The following is an 8,375-nucleotide window of genomic DNA, read 5'->3' as shown; positions in this document are numbered from 1 at the left end:
GAGGGTGGCAAAACCGAAATTAAGGTACCCTATATCCATTTAGTTCAACAAAATCAATTCTATGGTTATTCATTAGAAAACCCGATAGACCATATCGAGACGTTCGAAGAATTATGTGCAACCATTACAGCAAATGGGGATTACCACAAGTGTAGTCTTTTCCCATTCTCTCTTAGAGATAATGCCAGCAAATGGCTAAAATCTTTGCCACCTGCTTCACTAAAAACGTGGGCAGCATGTAGAACTGCTTTCCTAAATCGTTTTTACACTAGAAATCGTTCAAATCTCTTAAGAAACAAGATAAGAACTTATAAACAAAAAGAAGATGAAGATCTTTTAGATACTTGGGAAAGATTTAGGGAATATCAAAGAGATTGTCCACACCATGGATATACCGAGGAATACCTGCTGGGTATCTTCTATCGCGGTATAACTCCAGAGTTACGACACTCTTTCGATACAACAAGTAATGGAGATTTCTCAACTAGATCTGTAGAAGATGCTCATGTTTTCATCAAAAGTTTCGCAAACAGCATCCGAAATCAAGTAACCTTTGGTAATTCTGCACTTCCTGAGAAGAAAGAAAAAATTTCGGAAGTTATGAAGTGTCTCCATCACATAATGAGTCATCTTGGATTGCAACAACCAAACAAGGCACACAATACGTGTAACTTTGACGGTTGGGACAACCCAATGGATTCATATGATCAAGGGATGGTGAACACTGCAGAAGTCTATCAAATTCAAGATTTTCCATTCGTTTCTGATCACCGTGGGTCCATTCATTCGGACCGCGGCAAACCAAGCTTTCACCGCGGTCATGCTGTTTCCGACCACGGCCAAGACCTGTTTCACCGCGGTCGCGAGCCTTCTGACCACGGGAAACTGTCTTCCGAGCTTGTCTGGAAATCAACTTCCGAACCAATCTTGGCTATTCAATCTAATCATGTTTCATATCCTAGTTTTCCCTCTTCTGAAGCTGAAAACCTAAACAAAAGAATTCTAGAGCTTGAAAAATCTAGGTCTCAAGGAATTAGTGATCTTAGATCTGAACTAAAAACGATGCAAGAAGATTTCAATGAAAAATTTTCCACCCTCCTTAGCATAATGATCAAAACTAATTCTAAAAACTTAGAAAATTCTGAAAAGGAGCCAAGTGAAAATTCTTTCGAAAACTCAAGTGAAGCAGATCCCTCCGATCTTGTGAAAGCTATCATACTTAGGAGTGGATTAGCTTACAAAGAGCCTGAATTTCCTAAAGATCCCAAAGATGAGGAAAAGGGTAAGGAAAATGAAAAAGAAAGAGAAAGAATCACGGTTGAAGACATTGAAAAAGAAGTGGTAGGAGAAAAGGATGGAGAAGAAGTAAGAGAAGATCCATCCCGGGAAATCCTTGGAGAAGACCCAATTCCATCTCCACCAACTCGTGTCTATAAACCTAAACCTCCATATCCTAGAGCCTTAAGAGCCCCTAAGAAAGAGAAAGAAAAAGCTAAGCTGAAAGAGCTAATCAATCAATTAAACGTGAGATTACATTTCGTAGAAGCTTGTGCTATGATTCCTGCTTTAAGAAAATACATTAAGGGTATTCTAACTAATTCTTTAACTCTTGAAGAAGGCGTTATGATGATAACCCATGAATGTAGTTCTATCCTGCAAAGCTGAATCCCTGAAAAGAAAAACGATCCTGGAAGCTTTGTACTTTCATGCACCATCAATGATGTAGTCTTTGAGTGTGCTCTCTGTGATTTAGGATCTAGCATAAACATGATGCCTCTTTCAGTAGCAAAACGTTTAGGACACCATACTTTCCAGCCTACTAAAATTTCCTTAGTATTAGCTGATCGTTCGGTTAGACAACCTGTAGGTATCTTAATTGATGTTCCTGTCGAAATCGAAAAATGTTCCATACCCACCGATTTCGTAGTTCTAGAACTTGAAAGAGAACCTAAGGATCCCCTTATTCTTGGATGACCATTCCTATCTACAGGCGGAGCCATAACCAATGTTCCTGAAGGAAAAATTGACCTTCATCTAGCCGGCCTAGTTATGCAGTTTGACATGAACAAAAGTTTTGATAAACCGACTCTGGATGGCAAAATTTTTTGGGTTGATGAGTTAGACGAAATTATTGAGGAAGTCTATGAAGATCTGCTTCTAGACAACCCTTTAAGTGTCACGCTTTCACCTGCAAAAGATGAACGCAATTTCCTTGAAGAAATTTCAGGTGAATGCGCACGTATGCTTGATAAGTCCGAAACTTATAGGAAACCTCTAAACTATCTAGATCTTAAGGACCAAACAAACATTCCTACACCTCCTAAAGACACTGCTGCAGCAATTAATGATCCTTGGAGCGAGCTTAAAGCCCCTAAAGTCAGAGCTTAAACCTCTTCCCGTCGGACTTAAGTACGCTTTCCTTGGACCAAATTCTATTTATCCTGTCAAAATAAACTCTGGTTTGACAGAAGAAGAAACCACAATGCTGTTGACTGAGCTGAGAAAGCATAGAAAAGCCTTAGGATATTCACTTGAAGACATACCTGGAATCTCTCCAGATCTTTGTATGCACAAGATAAATTTAGAGGACAATGCTAAAAACTCAATCGAAAGTCAAAGGAGACTGAACCCTAATCTCATGGATGTTGTCAAAAAGGAGATTATGAAGCTTTTAGAAGCTGGAATAATCTTTCCTATCTCAGATAGCACTTGGGTTAGCCCAGTTCATGTTGTTCTGAAGACAGGAGGAGTCACTGTCATTAAAAATGATAAAGACGAAATGATCGCTACAAGAACAGTAACTGGACATCGTATGTGTATCGATTACCGGAAACTGAATGGAGCAACTAGGAAAGATCATTTTCCACTTCCCTTCATAGATCAAATGCTAGAAAGATTAGCTAATCACCCCTACTATTGCTTCCTTGATGGATACTCCGGATTTTTCCAAATTCCTATTCGCCTGGAGGATCAAGAAAAAATGACATTCACTTGTCCATAAGGCACCTGCTACCTTCCAGCGGTGCCTTTTGGATTGTGTAATGACATTCGCTTACCGACGTATGCCTTTTGGATTGTGTAATGCACCTGCTACCTTCCAACGGTGCATGATGTCGATCTTCACAGATTTTATTGAGGATTTCATGGAAGTATTCATGGATGATTTCTCCGTCTATGGATCTTCTTTTGAGAAACGCTTGGCTAATCTTGGTAAAGTTCTGCAAAGATGTGAAGATAAGCACTTAGTATTAAATTGGGAAAAATGTCACTTCATGGTACGAGACGGAATCGTGCTTGGGCACAGAATTTCAGGAAAAGGAATTGAAGTTGACAAAGCTAAAATCGAAGTCATGACCAGCCTACAACCTCCCACAAACGTAAAAGGAATTTGTATTTTCTTAGGACACGCAGAATTCTATAGGCGCTTCATTAAAGATTTTTCTCAAATAGCTAGACCTCTTACGCGTTTGCTTTGCAAGGAAACGAACTTCGAGTTCGATGATGAGTGCTTAGCCGCGTTTCATAAGATCAAAGAAGCCCTTGTTTCCGCTCCTATCGTGCAAGCACCTAATTGGGAACTCCCGTTCGAAATCATGTGCGATGCAAGTGACTATGCAGTCGGAGCAGTGCTTGGCCAACGAAAAGATAAGAAACTGCACGTAATCTACTACGCAAGCAGAACTCTAGACGAAGCTCAATGCAATTATGCTACAACAGAGAAAGAACTTCTAGCTGTCGTATTTGCATTTGAGAAATTTCGTTCTTATCTCGTAGGATCTAAGGTCATAGTTCATACTGATCATGCTGCAATCAAGTATTTAATGTCTAAGAAAGATGCTAAACCTCGGTTGATAAGATGGATCCTCCTACTGAAAGAATTCGATATCGAAATTCGAGATCGGAAAGGAGCAGATAATGGAGTTGCAGACCATCTTTCACGAATTCAAGTTGAAGAAAGATTGCCTTTAAATGACAGTTTGCCTGAAGAAAACATCTATGCAATAGATACTAGCCCCAATGCCAATACCACACCACCACGTCAACTCATGCGACGAGCAGATGCTTTCAACACCCCATGGTTTAGGCACATAGCGAATTACCTAGCAGCTTATGTAGAACCACCAGAATTCTTTGGTTATAGGAAGAAAAAGTTTCTGAAAGACGTTAGACATTATTTTTGTGATGAACCCTATCTCTATAAGATATGTGCTGATGGGTTATTCCGAAGATGCGTGGCTGAAGAAGAAATGGAAGAGATTTTATTCGGATGCCATAGCTCGTCTTACGCAGGACACTTTGCAACTTTTAAAACTGCTTCAAAGATCTTACAAGCAGGTTTCTGGTGGCCTACTTTGTTCAAAGATACTCAAGCTTATATATCCCGATGCGATAAATGCCAAAGGATGGGTAACATAAGCAAAAGGAATGAGATGCCTCAAAATTTTATTCTCGAAGTCGAAATCTTCGATGTCTGGGGCAAAGATTTTATGGGACCCTTTCCTAATTCTTTTGGAAACTAATACATCTTAGTAGCAGTAGACTACGTCTCTAAGTGGGGAGAAGCAGTCGCCAGTCCCACCAATGATGCGAAAGTTGTCATGAAGCTGTTTAAATTTGTTATATTCCCGCGTTTTGGAGTTCCTAGAATTGTGATAAGCGACGGAGGATCGCACTTCATCAACAGAGTTTTCGAGAATCTTCTTAGAAAGAATGGAGTTACACATAAAGTTGCTTCTCCATACCATCCCCAAACCAGCGGTCAACTAGAAATCTCAAACAGAGAAATCAAGTCGATTTTGCAGAAAACAACTGCAGTTCATCGCAAAGATTGGTCTACCAAGATTGACGATGCATTATGGCATATCGAACGGTATTCAAGACGCCATTAGGAACAACACCATTCAATCTAGTTTACGGAAAGGCATGTCACCTTCCAGTAGAGCTCGAGTATAAGGCGCAATGGGCTATCAAGGAGATGAACATGAATCTGAAAACAGCTGGAGAAAGAAGATTACTTCAACTCCACGAGTTAGAAGAAATCCGACACAATGCCTACGAAAGATCTAACTCGAATCAAGTAAAGGCATGTCACCTTCCAGTAGAGCTCGAGTATAAGGCGCAATGGACTATCAAGGAGATGAACATGAATCTGAAAACAGCTGGAGAAAGAAGATTACTTCAACTCCACGAGTTAGAAGAAATCCGACACAATGCCTACGAAAACTCTGAGTGAAAGTGAACTCTACTGTTGAGTTGATACACCAAAGTATGGTTTTGCATTGCATATTGAGCATGAACTTGAATTCTCTTAGTGGTCACTTCTCTCAAATGAAATATGAACTCCCATGCATTCAACCTCTCTCTCTCTCATTTGTTCTTGTTTGCTTGAGGACAAGCAAAGGACAAGTGTGGGGGAGTTGATATACTCACATTTTGTCATGTTTAGGATTATATTTTTGTCCAAATATTGAGTCTCATGCATACATTTAGGTAGTTTTACATATATTTGTCTTTGCTTTTGTCTTTAGTTAGGAATTGCATTAGGTCCTAGAGAGTTTTGCACTTTTGGAGTGTTTACAGGTCATTTGGAGCTAATTGGGAGCAATTGGTACAAAAGACATGGAGAGACCATCACCTTATGTGCATCAGACTCGGACAAGTGTTATGGAGCCGACGATCCCTCAACTTTATCACCTGAGAAGGAGGGCGTTCACCAGGATTAAGCCTCCGGAGTCTTCATAACGAATCAAGAACCTCGAATTTAGTTTCCAGAACACTTTAGATCGTCCTATTTGGAGTTTTGAGCTGAAAGTTACGGCGATAAGAAGCAGTACATGTCTCGGAGCGGATAAAGGACCAAAGCAACGCGCATCAAAGAACCGGTGGAACGGAGCCCTTGCCGACGTCATCTGAACCCGAACCCTTCATCAAAGTTGGATATGATAGAGTCACAGTCCCAGAACAGGTCGAATCATTGGATTTGGAGTCGTGAGATGAGAGTTAAGGAAGGCGAGAGACATACATATCAGCCAGACGTCTATGAGTGGATAAGGTGCTAAGTGTCATGATTTGATACGGTGATAATGCCACGGCCTAAACTTGGCCGTGGCATAATATGAAAACTCTCGGGATTTGACATGGTCTTGAAGCACGGCCTTGGACCTGACCACGACAAGCAATGAAGATCTTTGACACGCCCATAATGTCATGGTCGGGATTTGACATGGTCTTGAAGCACGGCCTGATGTTTGGCCTTGGCAATCACCGAATCATCAACACTTTGCCACGCCCAACATGAAACGGTCCAGATCAAGAACGTGGCAATCCAAGAAGTTCATCACCCAAACCCAGAAAAGAAGAGACGTGGCCACTAGACATGGTATAAATCAAGCCATGGCAACCTTGATCATGAAGAATCTGTCCAAGAACTTTGACACTGTCAGTTTGCTACGGTCTGGCCAAGCATCATCTGACCGTGGCAAACCACACCACTATCCATCAAAGTCGGGTCATGACCCAGTTTTTCCTGGGCTGACCCAGTTTTTCCTGGGCTGACCCGGTCCACAAGAGACACTATATATGCTTTTTAGGGTTTTTTTCTAAGGGGGGAGCTAGGTTTTCTCTCTAGTTTTCTTTCTTTTTTAGTGTAAAAACGAGTTTGTTAAGAGATTTCTCAAGGATTTAATCAATCTAAGTCTGTTTCTTATCATCTCATCTTCTTATCTTTGCTTCTAATCATGATTAACATCACCTCTTGCAAAAGAAATGGTGTGTTCATCATGATTAGTGAGTAGTCTTCTTTTAAGCTTTTAAGTGTGTAGATTAGGGTGCTTAGATGTAGATTAATGATTGTTTAAGCTTAGATTCTCTTCTCCTTTCCTTAGTTAGCTGATCCTAATGCTAGATCTCTCATTATAAGCTTGATCTAGAACTTAGGCATTTCTCCATCCACAAGGTGTTTGATGAAATGCCTGAATGAGCTAACTTAAGGGTTTATGCCTTTTTCATCATGGGAATGATTGTTAAATGCATGAATGACATATTAGAACTGTTTCTTAATGCTCATTGAGTCATATTTCACAAATGATGATTTGGTTTGAAAATGGATTAGTGTAGAGGTTAATGCCTTCATGAGAGGATTAATCTAGATTAGAGTTCTAAGTTAATTGGAATTTGAGATCATGTGATGTTTGCTTTATCTTTCTGTATAAGATTCAGTCTTTCTTAGCTCTTATTTTGATGCACCAAGAGGCTGTCTGGTCATATGCTTGTTGATTTTTTATTCATCTAATGGGAATTAGTCTTGAATTGGTAATTAACAAAGGGATTTTTGTCATGAGAATGAATTAATCTGATTTGGAAGTCTAGAGGTTTAGCTTTCTCTTTATTTGAATTTGGGTGTTTGTTTAGTTTCTCTTGCTTGTTAAATTCTTAATTACTGTTTGTTCTTGTTTGCTTTATGTTTTTAGATCACCTTGTTACCAACTCATCTGCTTATTAGACTTGAATTAAGATAGCTCCTCATAGTTCTAGTGTCTAGAATCTCTCCATTTGGATTGATACCTCAAGTGCTACAATGACATGAGTAGTTGAGGAATTGATCAAGGATTGAAAAATTCCTACTATCAATTGTCTGAACTTGGGTGAAACGAGCAATTCTTCTATAGGAGTGGAAACCTACCTGTAGTTGAGTTGTGAATGTTGATGAGTCTTGTTCTGCTATTGCATCTTCTCCCTTCCAGGATCAGAGTGGAAACCTACTGATCAGGGTTGCGAGAGATAGTTGTTTAGTGCTGCGAAAGTAGGCTATTCATACTTATGTGCCTCGAGTTCTAGAACATACGTAGTTGATTACCTTTATCACTTGTTTAAAATTGACATAGCTTAGTCCATGAACCCCTGCGAATTACCCTTGATGCCCAACGTTTGTCTTTAATTGCTTACAACCTTTGCATTCCTCTGCTTTTCATTCGCTTATTTTCTTGTTTCCATTGTCCTTTGTTAATCGCTTTTACTTACTTTATCTGTAAATTTCATGGCTTGCCAATGGAGGATCCTTTGGAGCACCTAGACCAGTTTGACAGAGTTTGTGACCTCACCAAAATCAATGGTGTCTCTGAAGATAGCTTCAAGCTTAGGCTTTTCCCCTTCAGTCTAGGAGACAAGGCACACCAATGGGAAAAGAACCTGCCTAGAGGTTCCATACAGACTTGGGAGCAGTGCAAACTTGCCTTTTTATCCAAGTTCTTCTCTACTTCTAGGACAGCTAAGCTGAGAAACCAAATTTCAAGCTTCAAGCAACATAACAATGAAAGCTTTGGGGAAGCTTGGGAGAGGTGTAGAAGCTACACCAATCAGTGTCCACACCATGGTTT

General features: G+C 40.0%; 2 non-coding genes across 2 annotated transcripts; both read right to left on the bottom strand.

Moving 5' to 3' along the window:
- Window positions 1-284: 284 nt before the first annotated feature.
- LOC112088265 lies at window positions 285-392 on the bottom strand. The gene has a single exon (XR_002900431.1). It is a non-coding gene; the product is annotated as a small nucleolar RNA R71 (small nucleolar RNA).
- Window positions 393-8,268: 7,876 nt separating this feature from the next.
- Window positions 8,269-8,375, bottom strand: LOC112088302. The gene has a single exon (XR_002900465.1). It is a non-coding gene; the product is annotated as a small nucleolar RNA R71 (small nucleolar RNA).

The sequence above is a fragment of the Eutrema salsugineum genome, unplaced genomic scaffold (assembly GCF_000478725.1).
Source record: "Eutrema salsugineum unplaced genomic scaffold, Eutsalg1_0 scaffold_15, whole genome shotgun sequence".
Taxonomy (NCBI): Eukaryota; Viridiplantae; Streptophyta; class Magnoliopsida; order Brassicales; family Brassicaceae; genus Eutrema; species Eutrema salsugineum.
The sequence above is the reverse complement of the archived record's forward strand: the minus strand, read 5'-3'. Positions and strand labels throughout refer to the sequence as shown.